Source organism: Dipteris shenzhenensis, chromosome 30, assembly GCF_047967505.1.
Source record: "Dipteris shenzhenensis isolate YYH24624 ecotype China chromosome 30, Dip_SZ_1.0, whole genome shotgun sequence".
Classification (NCBI taxonomy): Eukaryota; Viridiplantae; Streptophyta; class Polypodiopsida; order Gleicheniales; family Dipteridaceae; genus Dipteris; species Dipteris shenzhenensis.
In genome coordinates, this window is record NC_141625.1 from 26494601 (window position 1) to 26511304 (window position 16704).

The following is a 16704-nucleotide window of genomic DNA, read 5'->3' on the forward strand; positions in this document are numbered from 1 at the left end:
AGATAACGAGATCCCCCTCAATCCCAATTGAAATGTGCAATTCTATTAAGAAGATGGACTACCATCCTCCTTAGTTCTCCGTGGGAGCAAGCTAAGCATTATTAAAGTGTTTAGGAGCGAAGCATGCTTTCAATTATCCTACCTACTAGATTGAGATCAGATCTCCACTCTAAGGCTAGCCAAGGATATGTGGTAGACAAATCTGTTGAGGTGTGGTGTTCACACCAACTAGCCTAAGCTCCTTATGCACCTTGGTTTGTAGACTGTCAAAGCCTTCCAAGGCTTTCTGATTGTTGGAGCTAAGCGTGACCAACACTGTTTTAGTAATTTTGGGATAAACCTTCAATTTTGGGATCAAATTGATCATCTCTCTTCTTATTTTGCTCTTCTGGCACCCTATCTCTCACTCTCATCCTTTCACTTCTTTCCCCTCTCATCCACCCTTCCCCGCCTCCCATTCTTACATGGCCTTTGGTCACACCCATGCTTAGACTTAAGTCCAACCTCTAGAAATTCCTAGCTCTCACTGCCACCCACACTACACAAAAAAAGTCCTATATCTCGGTCGTATCTCCTTAAAAAAGGACAACCTTTTTTCCAATTATTTAACTACATCCCAATTATAATTAGTGATAAAATAACCATTAATTGATTAATCAATTAATATTTCATCATAATTATAATTAATTAATATTACTATATATTAAATTTCTCATTAAAGATTGAATCTGTTTGCAGTTTTTCTTTCTTCGAACTAGTCAATTATTTTAAAGGGGGTCGGTAGTCATTCTTAATTATAAAAAATCTAATATGAAGAAAAAAACATAATGAATAATAAGTCAGTAACATTGCAAGGAAATAAATATATGATGCATTAAATTTTTCTCGGTCTAAATTGTCGAGAACATATAAACAAAGTTAAATTTTTCTTGTCAGAAACATGCAAGGGAACCCCATATTTTTGTTATCCACAGGGGATGGATGAAATAAAATCCCACAAGTTAAGTTTTGCACAAAAACTAATCTTCCAAATAGCATAAGAATGAATCTTCCAAATAAAATTTTCAAGAAGCATACCAATAAAGGGAGGCCAAAATGGATCATACATTGTAATCACAACAAGACAAAGTAATTATAGATGCACTTGATAGACGCACAAAACGATGAGCGTGTCTAATAGCGCGGTTATTCACATGTCTAATAGCACGTCTACATTGTGTTTTAGACATGTATTTAGACGTGTTTATAAATGCGTAGCAGAGAGTAAAATTGTTCTACAGGCTGATAAATGTGCATCACTGCTTTCCAAAATGGCCCATGATTACCAAAGCACATAATTTTAAAAAAAATATCAATGCTATGCACGTGTCACACACGATAATATGCTTTTTAGCAAACCCACATATACAAAAATTAAGTGAGGTGAGGAGAATGAGACAATATATAAAATAGTTTTGCCAATATCAATGATGGGCTACGGTTCGATCTCATCCTCAATGAGATCAACCCTTGCCAAACTATCTACTTCAATATCCAAACCAATGTTGAGATCTACAAATACATTTAGCCCACTACTACTTCTGCTATTGTGCTCATCAAAATCAACATCACCAATGGCAGGCTCGTCCTCATGGGTACTGGATATCTATATCTCCTATCTCATGATCCTCCTCCTCTCTCATATCACGATCATCATCACCTCCATGGCCATCATCATCCTCCATATGCTCCATATTAGTAAATGTACTATACATCACCTTGGAACGTGGCGTAATAGGTATGATGTGCCACCACCTATTATTATCTACCATTGGTTGATAGACAACCTAATTCAAACACAAATACAAACATGTTATTTTCCTTGCATCGAAGGTATCAAATATAAAAAAGTGAGTATTTTTATATATGTGTACAGCGCTTTCAAAACATCTTCTGCAAAGTGACATGACAACTGGCACACTAGCCACCATCGTCACTTGTGTCTCTTCTATTTTCCTTCAACAAGACTCACTCAACAATCCACCAAGCCATGTAAAAATTGCCCAAACTTGGACCTTTCACGTCTAGTTTTTGGATGGCAAACCATATCGATCACATTGCATTGGCCACATCTTCTATTTTCTTTCAAAAGCCAGCATTTTTAACTGAATTGCTTCATCTCTATGAAATTGGCATGGGCATTTTGTGAAGTTAAATCAGCTATCCATTCGTGAGCTTCTACACTGAATAATGTCTCCGTTACAACTCCTTCTAGCTTGAGTAAATGGTCCAACATTATATAGTTTGTTCTGAAACATGTTTCGCCAGGTGTTTGGTGGATGTTCAGTAGGTTGGTGGTTTTTTAATATGCAACAATCTCCACGTCCTTAAACCACTTGACATCCAAAACATACAAAAAGAAGCATCGAAAGTCAAGCTTAATAATATCTTAGATTATGCCATAATAATCATCCATGGCTCCATTGCGTCCCTCAAAGCTACCAATGACGCTACAATCTTGTGTATTGCTCTTATCATCAATCCGTTGTGTTCGAAAATGCTTGCTCTCACACCATATAGCATTGAACATAGTACACTACACCAAGACAAAATCAATTGAATAAGCAATCTAAATTGTTAAAAGCTCCTATTATGCATAACATTCTATATATTGACCTAGCCTTTTGCATGCATCCTCTAGCATACTCCCATTCTTCCATTGTGATATGCATCCCCTTGTCTCTCTCTGCTCTCTCCATTTCGTCAAGTAGCCATTAATCCACATGAATATCCTTTGGAAGTGCTCTTAGATGCTCATGGTATGGCACAAGAGATCTATGGTGTGTAAAAAAGAGGGCCCTTTCTCCTTGTCTTCTTGCCTTTGCATCCTCATATCTTGTCACCCATCTTTTCATCACATCACTATTAAGCATGCAATAGAGCTTGATATTATTAAGCAACTCTGTGTCCATTACTTTGCTTTGTCCTTTCCCTTGAGGCACAATAGAGGTTATCCTTAGGTCTTCATCATCTCTACATAGCCATGGAAAAGAGCTATCCACATCAACAAGAAACTCATAAATATATGCAAGTGACTCTTGAACCAACCAACCCTCAGCCATGCCACCTTCGAGCCTTGCATTTTGCCTCATGAAACCCTTCAAGGTCTTCATGAAGCACTTGAGGAAGAACAACCATCGTGCATATACAGTGCCACATATAGCAATCTCATCCACCAAATGTACTATGAGATGTAGTTGGCTTGTGAGAATAGAACGCGGAAAGGTCTCCTCCACTAAACAAACCACCTCCACTGACATAACTCGAGCATCGTCAAGTATGGTGGGATCTATTTCCTTTGAGCTCACATACCTAGAAAGAAAAAGTGCACCATATTAGCAATATGAAAACCTTGCATGGAGCATTGATACGCTTCATATTTTGTATAGTGTAAAGTACCTCAATAGCTCGCCTATCTTGTAAATGCAATCCATATCCTTCGATGCACTACGAGAAATGCTAGTAGGTAGTATGAACTGAACACGAGCAATGGTTGATTAGTTGATTCTACACTCACAAATTTGGAAGGAAAAAGAGATTATGCCAAGTCATACTTACTTGGAGCATCTTGTGCCAATCATGAGATTTGAAGCCATATAACTGCTCTACACCTCTTTTCTTGCTCTTTGTGAAGGCCCCCTTCAAACACCTCATGCATTTAGTGGGAGTGAGAATTGTAGTGATAGCTTGCTTCACCACCACAATCCCTAGCTTTGATAACTTCCATGGTGCACGGGATAAAAAGACACGACCATTTGGCCTCTCTTATGGCCAAGCTTCATGCATCCTCCCTTATGCCTATAGAATCTTGTGTCCCATTCAAATGTTCCCAAATGGTAGACACCACATTCTTAAAGATATGCATGGGATCAAGTAGGTGATTGATCTTGAGGTGGGACCAATATGGTAGTCGATAAAAGATGGAGTATCTAAAAAAAATATGGTGTTAGCATGCAATCTTTATTTCCATTCAATATAGCACACAATAGTTACAAACCCTTACCCGCTCATGCCAAGTGGAGGAGGAGTCGTGGAATGGTCTCAAATTCTCATCCAATCTCCTGTAGTGAGTGACTGTGTGGGGACTTCATTCCAAGGGGCGACATATCTAGGATGATCATGTGGAAGAAGTCGATGGTGATTCTCATAGATGACCCTATTCAATGCGCCTGCTCGTGAAGCAACTAGCGAAGGACCACAAACAGGACAAGCATGGTAACCCGATCACAACAAGACAAAGCACCTACAGACGTGCACACAAATGCATTTACTCAACTTAAAAAAAACTTACGGATGCGTCTATTTGCACATCTATTAGCACGTCTACAGACCCGCATCTAAAGGTGCATCTACATAGTAGTAAATAGACGCTTTGCTAGAAATTTTAAAAAACAGACAGAGGCATCCATAAATGCGTTTATAGATGCATTTATAGATGCGTTTATAGATGCATCTGTAGATGCGAAAATAGACGCCCCTTGAATAAACAGATGCGTATATAGATGCGTTTATAGACGCCTTGATAGACGCGCTACATAATATTTTTAAAATTTTGTGTGCTTGAACCTCGGGGGGGTCACTCATCATATGTAACCCTATCACGTGAGTTCAACAGAAGGATATTTTTTATTCCTAAAATTTACAGAAATAAATATACATAAGGGACTATTTAAAATAGTTTTGGAAAAAATTTACAGATTTGTATAGAAAAGGGGTACATTTTATTAATGAAAAAATTTATAGATAAGGGATTTTAAATATAGGCCTTGAACGAACGTGATATAGAGGGTTTATACATAGTGACCCCCCCGAGGCTTGAACAGAATGCTGTGTATGTTGTGTATGCTATGTAGTTATAGGAATCCCATTTCCACATTATGTAATTCAATTCTTACAGCCAAGTGCATTTTAATTAGCACTCTTGCAAGCACGTCTAAAGCCGACAATTACAATTCCAAATAAAACATTACAACTCCAAAACGTTTAGTTCACAAGGTATTAATTGATAGAATGTTGCACAAGAAAATTGAAAGCCAAAAAAATAAAAAGAGTGTATATTAATTCATAGCTCAAAAAGTGCTTGTATGTACATATAGCATGAAGCTAAGCCACGTCCTGTGGCTTCAAATACCAAAAATAAGAGGAGTGTGTTGACTCCATTGGGGTAATCTCAGCTGGTGTGGGGTTGGGGTGGTTTGGAGTCTGTAGCGTCGACTCTTGGGGGGTGTTTAGAGGGGTAAGTCAAAACATCGAGCGAATGTGTTCGAGCGAGCCCAAAGTTCGAGCGACACTTATAAGCTCGGGGGGGTCACTTGTCATATGTAACCCTATCACGTGAGTTCAACAGATGGGTTTTTATTAATTCAATTACTTACATATTTATATATACATAAGGAAGTAATTTAATACCCAAAGGTTAATATACAGAAGGGTGTTTTATATTGAAAATTTTCTAGAAGCTTGCAACATGTGACATGGATATTTACGTAGAGTGGCTTATGTCATGGGACATTTTGAAATGCTATTACTGGCATTTTCCTTTTGAAATGAGTAAGCGCTCCTATTGCATTTTCTTAAGTTCTAGAGAATTCTAAAAACCTTTTCTCTTTATTGCTCTTTTTGGCCTTTGCATTAGGATGAGGTTAGGATACTATGCTTTCTTGAATTCTAGAGAATTCTAAAAACCTTTTCTCTCTTTATTGCTCTTTTTGGCCTTTGCATTAGGATGAGATTATGATGCTATGATTTTCTCTCTTTATTACTCTTTTTTGGCCTTTTCATTAGGATGAGATTAGGATGCTATGAGGATGCTATGCTTTCTTGCATACATTGATCTCTAATCTTGATGAACACCATTAATGTTGAATTTATTTTTTGAAATTTTTTTATCCCGTCACTCTCTTTTTTTTTCTTTCTATCCACAGAGGGATTGCATTGAATCAATGGTGGAGGACTATTTTTGAAGTTGATGCCTCTTATACTTGATTTTCTTTGGTTCTACTCAGTCTATTTAGCACTGCCTTTGTAAAGATCCTTCAGGCTCTCAAACAATTGATCTATTATTTAAAAAAGAATAAATAGTGGAGAGCCACTTCTATAATTAAATCCATCGGATAAAACCTGTGAGAGTAAAGAAGTAAGGTATTTATTTTGAGATAGCCCTATTCAAAAGGATTCTCCCACTTGGGAAAATATAGTATCCATATAGCAACAAGGGATCAAAGCAAAAGGAAAAATTTTCATTGAGTGAGAATCCCATTATGCTTGAGGGTTTCTCACGCACTTGTGCCTAGAGTTGTAGATTAGCAAGTACCATGAGCATCACTACCAGTGACAGTTTGAACTAGAATATGGTAAACATGATCAATTCAAAGTAAATGAAAGAATAAAACTATTTCTAGGTTAGGAGAACATAAGCCCTTGTGTCTGATACATTGAGAGCTAAAGAAGGCTCTTATATATGGTATCTTCAAAGATTAAAGAAGACCCTTTCTAGCTTCTTAGACCATATCTTTTCTCGAGGTATTATATACGCTACACAATGCCTAGAAATGGCATCTTGTTGTTTGCGGCATATGCTACACTCATGCTACACAATGCCTAAAAATGCCTAGAAATGGCATCTTGTTGTTTGCGGCATCTAGTGGTGGATTAGTTATTAGAAGGACAATGCTAAAATCTCCCTGAGTTGTCATGGATGTGGTTGTACATAGGTGTTAGCATGGCGTTGGAGCATAGGTCCCAAATGCACTTATATTGTAGTCATACATGCAGTGATGAAGCAATAATCTATGTGCATATATAATTTATATTATTGTCATGTATTAGATGCTAATTTTGTGATGAAGGGATGTAGAAGACCGGAAGATGTGGCTACTCGATTAATTTCTTTGTTGCAATCTATTATGAGTTGCATTCTTCTTGGCAACTTATTTTTCATTACTTTCGGTCTACATCTTCTTGACATAGGTGGAGTGTATCACAGTGTGGTATGACATTAAGGCTGTTTTTTTTTGTGACTAATATCTTTCCAAGAGCGTCTCATGGTACAACTTATAGAACATATAGATGACTAGAATTCATAACATGCCATGAAGAGAAATCTTTGTTTCCGGATTGCAAAGTTCTAGAAATTTGTTTAATGGGCCTAATTGTAGTTTTGCACTGTTTTGCATAGTGTATCTCGAACATAATGAGTACCGTTTTGTGAGCATTTTGTTGAGAATTTGTAACTCTTGTAATCTAGATGATATGAGAGTGATTCAAGCACCTATATTTTTCATTTTCTAAGTAAAAAATTCACATGCATAAAACCAATTCACATTAAATTTCACAAATTGGCATTAAGGTATTGGCACTTTTGCTTAACAGAAGATGACATAAGCTATTTTGATTAACATAATGTACAGTTTTAATGAAACCTAGCATAATCTAACAAGAAGTAGCTAATCTAATGTACACAGGGTTGAGGGGGGCACAAGGAAACCTATTGAACCACCTCCCTTTCACCATAGCTAGGAATCTTGGCTCAACCTTGGTGGACGGCAGGGCAATCACATGGCTAGGTAAGTTGAAGCAATGGAGGTGTAGGGGGGAGAGCAAATGCTCGCCAAGAGGGCTATTACTACCATGAGGCAAGGGGAGACACAAGGCGTTGCTAGCAGGACTGGAAGAGAGTGGGACAAAGAAGGCCAAGGGGCATCCACCATGGTTATATGCCTATGAAAGGGAAAAATAATTTTCACAAATATTTGGTGTGCGTGGAAACTATGGAAAATATGCATTGGTCCACATGTACGAGACATGTACTTTTGGCCATTAATCAGCTATTGCCTTGTCAAGATTTTTAATTCTTGACATTGATTCCACCCATTACAAGCTATGGATCTTATGGGGTGGAATCTACATTTGCTAAATGCCTATATCTCCATCCTCTTCCGTCTATCATCTATACACCAATGATAATGCGACTCTTGTGTTCATAACCTATCTGCCATCATCGATCACAAAGTTTCATTTCTTTGGCTAGGGCCCTGTCTCACCCTGCCCTACTCCTCCCCCTCCTCCTCTTTTGTAGTGTGCCTCTAGCGTAGAGCAATGATAGGAAACTTGATCTGCTCTTGGCCTAGAGGGGTAGCCATTGTTGCAAGGCTCAATGTCGCCTCATATTGGAGCCTTGGTGCCTCCATGATGAGCATCAGAGCTCTGTCTGCTAGCTCCAATCATTAGTCGTGCCTTCTAATAGAACACCATTGTAACACATAAAATTAAGCATACTAACCAAAACATCCTAAATGACATGCCAAAATCCCTTGTAAAATTCAACAATGAAGCCATCTTGTTTTAGAACATTCTCACAAGTCCTCTCCCATTCACTGTCAACCATAGGGGAAGAATTGTCGATGATGCAATCGCAAAATCAATCCAACCATGATGTCTAGGTTGTGCAATATTGTGAGAATATTCTTGAATATGGAGTAAAATGGTATATGAATAACACGGTTGCAAGCTCTCTACAAGCTATGAAGGTGCAATCTTATCTTGATCTTATCTTGATCTTGCCAAATCTTGCTAAATCTTGCTGCCAAAATTTAATGGCCCTTAATGGGCCGCCGCTTTTGAAATCCCCTCCTAATCTTGTTCCATCTTCCTCGCCATCTCCTTCTCCCCCATCCTCCACGATCCTCTCTTGCTAAAGCAAGACTCTCTCCCCCATTCCGGCGGACCTTGGCAACGCCCTCCGCCACGGAACTCTCAATCTAGCAGACAACCAGCTTACCGGAGCTTTCCCTTCCTCTCTCTCGGAGCTCACTGCAGTCTCCCTCTCTCGCAATCGTTTGACTGCGCTACCACGGTTTAGCACGAACGTGAACAAGCGATCAGAGCTAGCAAGCAGACCGGCAAGCCATTCATTGAGGTACTCGCTCTCTTAGATACGCTGCAGCTCGTGCTTATGATTTCGCACTTGTCTGCCTTCGAGGCCCCGATGTGCATCTAAATTTTCCGAATTCGCCTCCTCAAGTGCCCGCAAATTGTTCTTTCTCCACCAAAGAGATTCAAATTCTTGCAGCTCGAGCAGCCGCTTCTTCACCTACGATTCCTCCTCACTTTGGTAACTTCACTACCCTGCACGCTCTGGATCTCTGCTGTGTGAAGTTTTGCGTGAGTTCATGCTTGTTTTCTGTCATCACTATAGGCAATAACAACACTTTCTTATTAGTGAAGGAAGCTTTCTTATTAGTGAAGCTGTAAAGAACGGTGAAGCCCACATGGCTTCTTATTTCTCACGATCGAATATGCAAGCAGATACAGTACAAACACTCCACCTTATGAATCCCGGGTATGCTAGGTATACAGACGCTTCAAATGTTGAAAACCTGGTGTCTGTCAGTCCTGCAGGTGTCGGATAGAATAATTCAGCTGGAAACAACAATCCACAACAGCAGCAATATATTGGATTTCCTTCGCCTCCTGCGGCAGCACCGAGTCCTTTGGGACAACCGTCCACATTAACGACCATGTACAGCACAGCTTTGGGCCGACAGAGTACTTCAAGTCTCTTCACAAATCGAGCTAACAATCATCCATACAACTGGACTACAGTGAATGAGCTTTCATTCCTACCACAAAATGATGTGGCACAAATTAATCAGTCATTGGCTGCCAGGCTCCTTTCCATGAACTCAGGTCAGCATTCAACCTCTGATATGCTCCAGTCTAACGTGAGACATCAGCCCCTCCATGACGAGCAGGCTTCAATGCTGAATAGAAATGCTGTTTCACAAGCCTCTACTGGGCCTAGCCAGGGTCTCTCTCTTTCTCTTTCACCACAGCAGCACCCAGTGCAATTGCAATACCATAGCATTCAACCTGATGATTCAAGCATGAGTAGCACCCCTGGCTTAAATCATATTACTGCTGAAAGCAACAGTGATAGGGGAGAAAGAGCCCAAAACAAATGGGTAGGGAACTTGAGCCATTTCCGAGCGTCTTCACGAGATGGACTGCTAGGAACGAGTTTTCAGCATTCTATGAATGATGTAAGTAGCAGGAACATGCAGGTAGAATTAAATGTCCCAACGGTGGTCAGATCTGGAGGTTCCCTCACTGGTTCGAAGTACTTAAAACCAGCACAGCAACTCCTCGATGAAGTAGTGAGCGTTGGACGTGGAATCAGAAACAGTCCATCAAAATACATAAAATCTCAGTCTTGGATGGCACCTAGCTCGCATATGGGTGTGTCAATTGTCCCAAAAAAGAGCTTTTCATTCCCCTTGTCACGTAGGCACATCACTTGCCTGGCTTTTCATAGGAAGTTCTAAGTTATTACAAAGTTTGCTATGAAGAACTCTAGGTTGCCGAGACACTAGCATGGCAACCTTTCTCTAGGTCATTCTTGCTTTGCGCTTGCTACATAACATCAAAATATGGTAGCATTTGAGAAGAGCTGTAGGATAACGTGGTTACAACCATCCCTTTACGGTTTATTGGAGACTTGATATTAGACCACTCTGCTCACGATGTAATTTTTGTGGGCACCCTTCCCTTTAGAAGGTTCTGTTCTTCATGCTCCCAGCTTGGCTTCGCGGTTCTCTCTTTGCTTGCCTGACTCCTGCTGACTCCTTGTCTGGTTGAGCATGCAACTTGGGTTGCTCATCCATAGCTTAGGATTCCTCATTTACCTTACTCCTTTCCCTTTACCTTACATAAGCTCTCTAATAAGTTTGTTCATAAAGCACTGCATCTCGAAAAGGCAGTTTTGGGAATGACTATAATTGAAATAAAGGTATGATAGCTTTTCTTTCTCTGCTCAATAACCCATTCGTTGGCAAATTTTCGATAAGTTGATAAGCTTTTTTTGGGGGGGGGTTTCTTCTTCACGTATGTTCGATGTAGTGTCGTCTTTTCATATAGTATGTCAATGTCATAACTTCTTTATTCTTGATATTACATGACTATTAGATATCGACGTAGTGTCGTATATAGCCTTTCGACATAATACGTCGATCATCTGATTTGTAATGTAATATTTGAGTCAATTACTTGGGCCATGCATTTGCATGGTGCTTATCTTTCCGCATTGGATCGTATTACTCGATTATATGTGCGGTTAAGTAAGTAAGTCTGCATTTCGACATTTGGTTGTAATATTCAACCTTTGATGTCGTTACAAGGACTCCTTCTCATTGTTTTGAAACTAGCTCGACACTTGGTCGTATCATTCGACTGTATGTGTCGTCTCTCAACCTTAGAAGAGTAATAGAATTCAACACTTTGTCGTTTATTCGACTTTTGGTGTTGTTTCTTAGATATATAATTTATAAAATAAGTAGGCTTCAACACTAGGTCGTTTATTCGGCTTTCAGTGTTGTCGTAGCTTATTTCATAAAACAAATGTTTAAACTTCGACACATGGTCATTTATTTGGCTTTCAGTGTCGTTGTAGGTTATCAGTGTTGTATGATAGTTTCGGCTTCAACACTTGGTCGTTTATTCGACTTTTGATGTTGTTGTCCTCTTTGGAAATATTTTGTGTAGAATATAGGGGACCATCGCATAAATGCTAGTGTGTAGAGGTTGTAAACTTTCCAATAAATATACATCTGAGATTCATGCTCATACATCTAAGGTAATAATACTAGAGCCAATGATATTTGTGTCTTTCATTAATGCCTATCCATGGGGTCTTTGAAAGCTGCTTATGTATAAGGATTCTAAGTTGAATCTTATCTTTAATCAATTGTGGGTCATCAACCATTGGATATTATTTGAAATACTCTTCCAATGTTGATTATCTAGTGTCTAACACACACTTCTCCACACACTCAAATGGTAGGCCCATGTAAGCATGATGCAAATTTCATAAGAATGGAGTTCGTTGTGTTCTTTATTGTAATTAACTTTGTGTTCATTGATTATTTAAAATATGAATATATTTTAGATTCTCTCTCAATACTTGGTTTTTTCATGCATGTTTTGCCAGAAATCCTTTTGTGAAAAGATGCAAGCAGAGGAAAGGAAAAATTGGCTCAAAGTCATTAGGCGGCATCTTTGTATAGGGATAAGTAAGATGAGCAAGGAGCAAATAACAGACATAACTAGCAATGCAATACGGATAGAGTGTTTCTACAATGAGGTCATAGCCAACACAATGGGAGAGACGTTGCCCAAGAGTGAAATGAATGAAGGTGGAGTACGTCACATGATCAATAGCATCATAGGAAATATGAAGAAATGTGCAGAAGACTTGCGAGATGATGTGCCTCCTAATATTGACATGGAAAAATTAGGTTTTTGGGATTTGAAGTGGAAAGAGGAGAAGGGTAGAAGCAAGAGGGCAAAAGACATAGATTCACATTTCACTATTTCGAAGAGAGTGCGATATGAGCAATCAAAACATTCATGTGATCCAACTTCTGAGGCATGGTTAGCTATTGACGGTAGTCGCGGGGATGCTTCTCACAAAGCACATTCATTTAGGAATGGTGATTGTTCAATTGTGTTAGGTATCCCCCATGAGGCTATAGAGGAGGGTGAGAATCTTGGTGCTGGCTCATTTGGAGTATGCTTTAAAGTCACTTTTAATGGCATCTCTTTCTTTCCTCGAAGTATTACTTATGCGGCAAAGCGCTACAAAGGGAACATGTCTCACACCTTAAAGTCATTTGACAAAGAATATGGAATGCAAATCTTACATCCAGGTATTGTCAGATGCATAGGATTTACTAGAAGCTTGCCTTGGATCAACATTTTTCCATACTTCAATGGAGGGAGTATTGGAGACATGATGATGCAGCTACCCTTTGAGAAAGGGACTTTCAGAAAGCAAGTGTTATGCTTGAAAGGCAATGGAGTCACTAGGAGAGAACCAGATCCAATACTAAGTGATGTACAGCTTACGAGATTAAAGGCATTTGTGGAAGCTACCCCAGACATCATACACGCATTGGTTGATGCATTAGCAGCTGTACACCAAGAAGGCATTATACATTGTGATCTACACCCTTTCAATGTCATGCTAGATTTTACCAAGAATCATAGTCCACGGGTTGGCATCATTGATTGGGGATTGCTGCTTCGATACAGTGAATCAAGAGAAGCTATTAATTTTGTGAAGCGTACTCCAGATATGGATGATTTGACTTATAAGATCAAGAAGAGTACAGCAATAAGACAAAATCGACTCCGGCCTTGGCAAGCTCCAGAAATAATCGACCCTGAGAACACCAATGCTTACAGTAAAGAATCAGATGTGTTTGCCATGGGATACATGATTAAAGAGGTTATTAATTTTTATAAGGAGTGTAAGGAATACTACTTCAAAGAGGATTACACAAAACAGTCAGCATGGAGTGGCAAGTTGCGGCAGATTTATTTCAATGCAACTAACTATATGTTTGTGGAAAAACAAAATAGAATGACACTGGCCGAGATGAATAATCGACTAGCAAGATTTAACACTCAACCCCATGCATGTTTGCGACCTGCAGTTGAGATGATGCCTCAGTTTTATTAATCCGATTTTATTATAAAGCTACTCTTGGACAATTATGTTTATAAACTATAATGTTACTCTTTCAATGCATTTTCAAAACTAGTATATGCATCTATACTATTTGAATTCAATAAAGAACTATAATCTATATATTTTTTAAATTCTCAAATTTTTATCTTCGTGCTGTAACTTCTTGCATTTTGAATACTAGTATATGTGTTTATAGTATTTGAATTTAATAAAGTGTAAAGTGTCTTAGAATGTATTTTTATTTTTTTTCAAAATTTTATATTTTTGTATTAGAATTGTGTATTAATTTGGGAAGAGTTTGTGTTTATTATGGTTAAACTCAAACCCATGAGTCATGCATACAAATTTTTATTATAATGATCAAATTTAAACTCACCAGTTATGCACAAATTGGCAATCTAAATTTTGCAGGTCATGCACACACAGGTGGAGGGGGGTTATAATTAAGGTTCTCATTTTATTTTGAAGTACATCGGTCTCCTATCATGGCATCTTTTTTCAAGATTCAAGTGATTGACTATGATAATAAGGAGGAATTAGGTGTTGTTAGGGTGACAAGAGACACAGGTCATCCCACATTCTCTCATGTTCGTGAACAAATTGAAGGTGATGAGCTTCTATTGGAACCCTTTGAGTTTGTTGAGGACGAATATATAATAACCAAACGGCAAGAGGAACGATGGACAATCAATGATCAACTCTTAGTGCACATCAAGAGAAGTCTATGTCGCATAGAGGAAACTCCTTATCCATGTAAAAGACATTGCACTCAACTAGCTGATGACATAAATGTTGATGCCCAAGTGCACATGTCTTCAAAGCTTTCTAGTAGATTACTAAGCCCAACTATTCTTGAATGTTGGCAACGTGAATCTGATAGAGTTAGATCAAAGCTAAAGGAAATGGTAGTGTCAAGGGATGATAAGTTTGAGTTGCATTCTGAGGACTTCAATGGGGTGCCCCATGTGCGAATTTGGTGTCATGAGTGTAATGAACTTTATGGTAAAGGATTGATAGAAGGCAAGCATGCAGCATACAATTGCTTCTCTAACTTCATGAGATTTCACATATTGGAAAGTAAAAAGCATGAGCTCAAGTATATGGTTGCTCGAGGACTACGAAAAGAAGATATGCCCAAAGTAGTGCATCAACCAACAAAGGATGACAAAAGAGAGATAGAAGATGCGATAGAGAAGATGAAATCTTTTATGTCCACAAATGAAGGTATTATTTGTTCCTTTATTCCTCAATCAATATTTGCCATCTTCTTACATTAAGTCTCTTACTCATCTCCTATCGTTTCAATAGGTTGGGATTTTGAGGTTGTTGAAGCTACAATACATGATTTTAAGGACAAAAGCTTGGTGAAGGTGCGATGCAAATATGATGATGCATGGTTGCGTTTATGTCCTCCAAGATCAGATTTGTACACGGTTCTCAATGAACACACAAAGTCAAACTCTCATATCAAGTCGCTCATGAGAAAAGATGAAAATCCAAAGGTAGCACTCACTGGCTTGCGAGGGCGTCCTCGAAAGGATAAGGAGCATGATCCAAAGCAAAGATCTCTTAGCAACTTTTTGGTTTCAACAAAAACTAGAAGCCCAAGTACGAGTGCTTTCTCTGTTGATTCAAGTTTTAATAGAGAAAATGAATCTTCTTTTGTAAATTTTGACTTGCTATGTTGGGGCCTTTGGAGCCATGAGGTCAAAGTAGGTAACAAGTATGTCAAGGTAAAGCCTTTCTTAGATGATCAATGTGGCGGGAAGTATTGGTTTATAGAGCGTCATGTTAAGGCGACATTAAATAATGGATGTACTGATATTCATGTGGATGGATGCTTTCGTCACATAAGTTGCATACGCATTTCACAAGATGGGCAACCGTTTAAAGACTTTACATGCCACCATTGCAAGGGGATAGTTAAACTTGCTGACTTTAGAATGAGATTGTATAGAGAAGAGAAGGTTGAGAATAAGAGAGGAGATAGGGGTACCGGTTGTGGAAGAAGGCTAGATTATCTTACAAAGAGTGAGCTTAGAAATGCAACTCTTTTTGCTAAAAGACGAGTAAGAGACCTTTCTAAGCAACTATGGTGGGCAAAGTCTCAGGTTGCCATTCTTTCAGTAAGAGTCCGCACTTTAAGAGAAGCTAGCATAGAGTCTCTCAATCGAAAGGATGTAAAACGATTTTGCAACAACATAATCGAAGCCCATAGATTGGAAAAGTTTGGTGGTAAAGTTGCCTTATGGGACTTTCTACAAGATGTTGCCACAAACATAATCAAGTCAAGTGCTGGACAAAGATATAGTGAGAACACAAAGGCAATATTTGAGGTTGCAAGGATGTGGGGAGGTCCAAGGTTACATGACTTCTTGAGTTCCAACCTCAATGGACCTTCTTTATCAACGACAAAGCGAGGGCAAAGACTTGCTACTCAGTTTGTACCTGGTATACATGGATATCTTTTTGATGCAATCACTGAAATTTATGAAAAAGAAAAAGAAAAGCATGGAATCATGTCAAGGATTCCCTTCATCATAGTGGAAGATGAAACTGCAATAAAGAAGCGGATAAGGTAACCTCCTTTTTCTCTAAATTATTTTCATAATTTAAATCTTGTTTTTGAATGCAAGAGGATTGCATATGATCTTACAGACTTGTGCTTATTATTGCTTGTAGGTGGAATCCAAAGGATGACATGCTTGTGGGTTTTGATGGATATAAAGTAGATGATCATGAGTGCATGACCACATGCATGATCAAAGTGGGAGAAGGACAAAAAGGATATGATCAGATTATTGATGCATTTCAAAATTGTGTCATTGGTGGACGTGCAAGAGTTTTTCTTGCCAATCCATTGCATGATGCACTCCCACGCTTGGTTCTTGCACTTCATTGCACTTGCGGCCGATTTGATGCAAGTTTTGTCCGCAAGCAATGGGATGCTATTTTAAACTTATGGAATGAGAAGCTAAAGACCACGGTTGGTCCAATTATTGGACATGCATCTGATGGTGATAGTCGACGAAGAACATTGATGATCTCCGATTATCTAGATAAAAGAGGTAGTAGATTTGGGATAAAATGGGATGGATGGCCTCTCTCAGCAAAAGTTTTAGAAAATCAAGTTTTTGGGC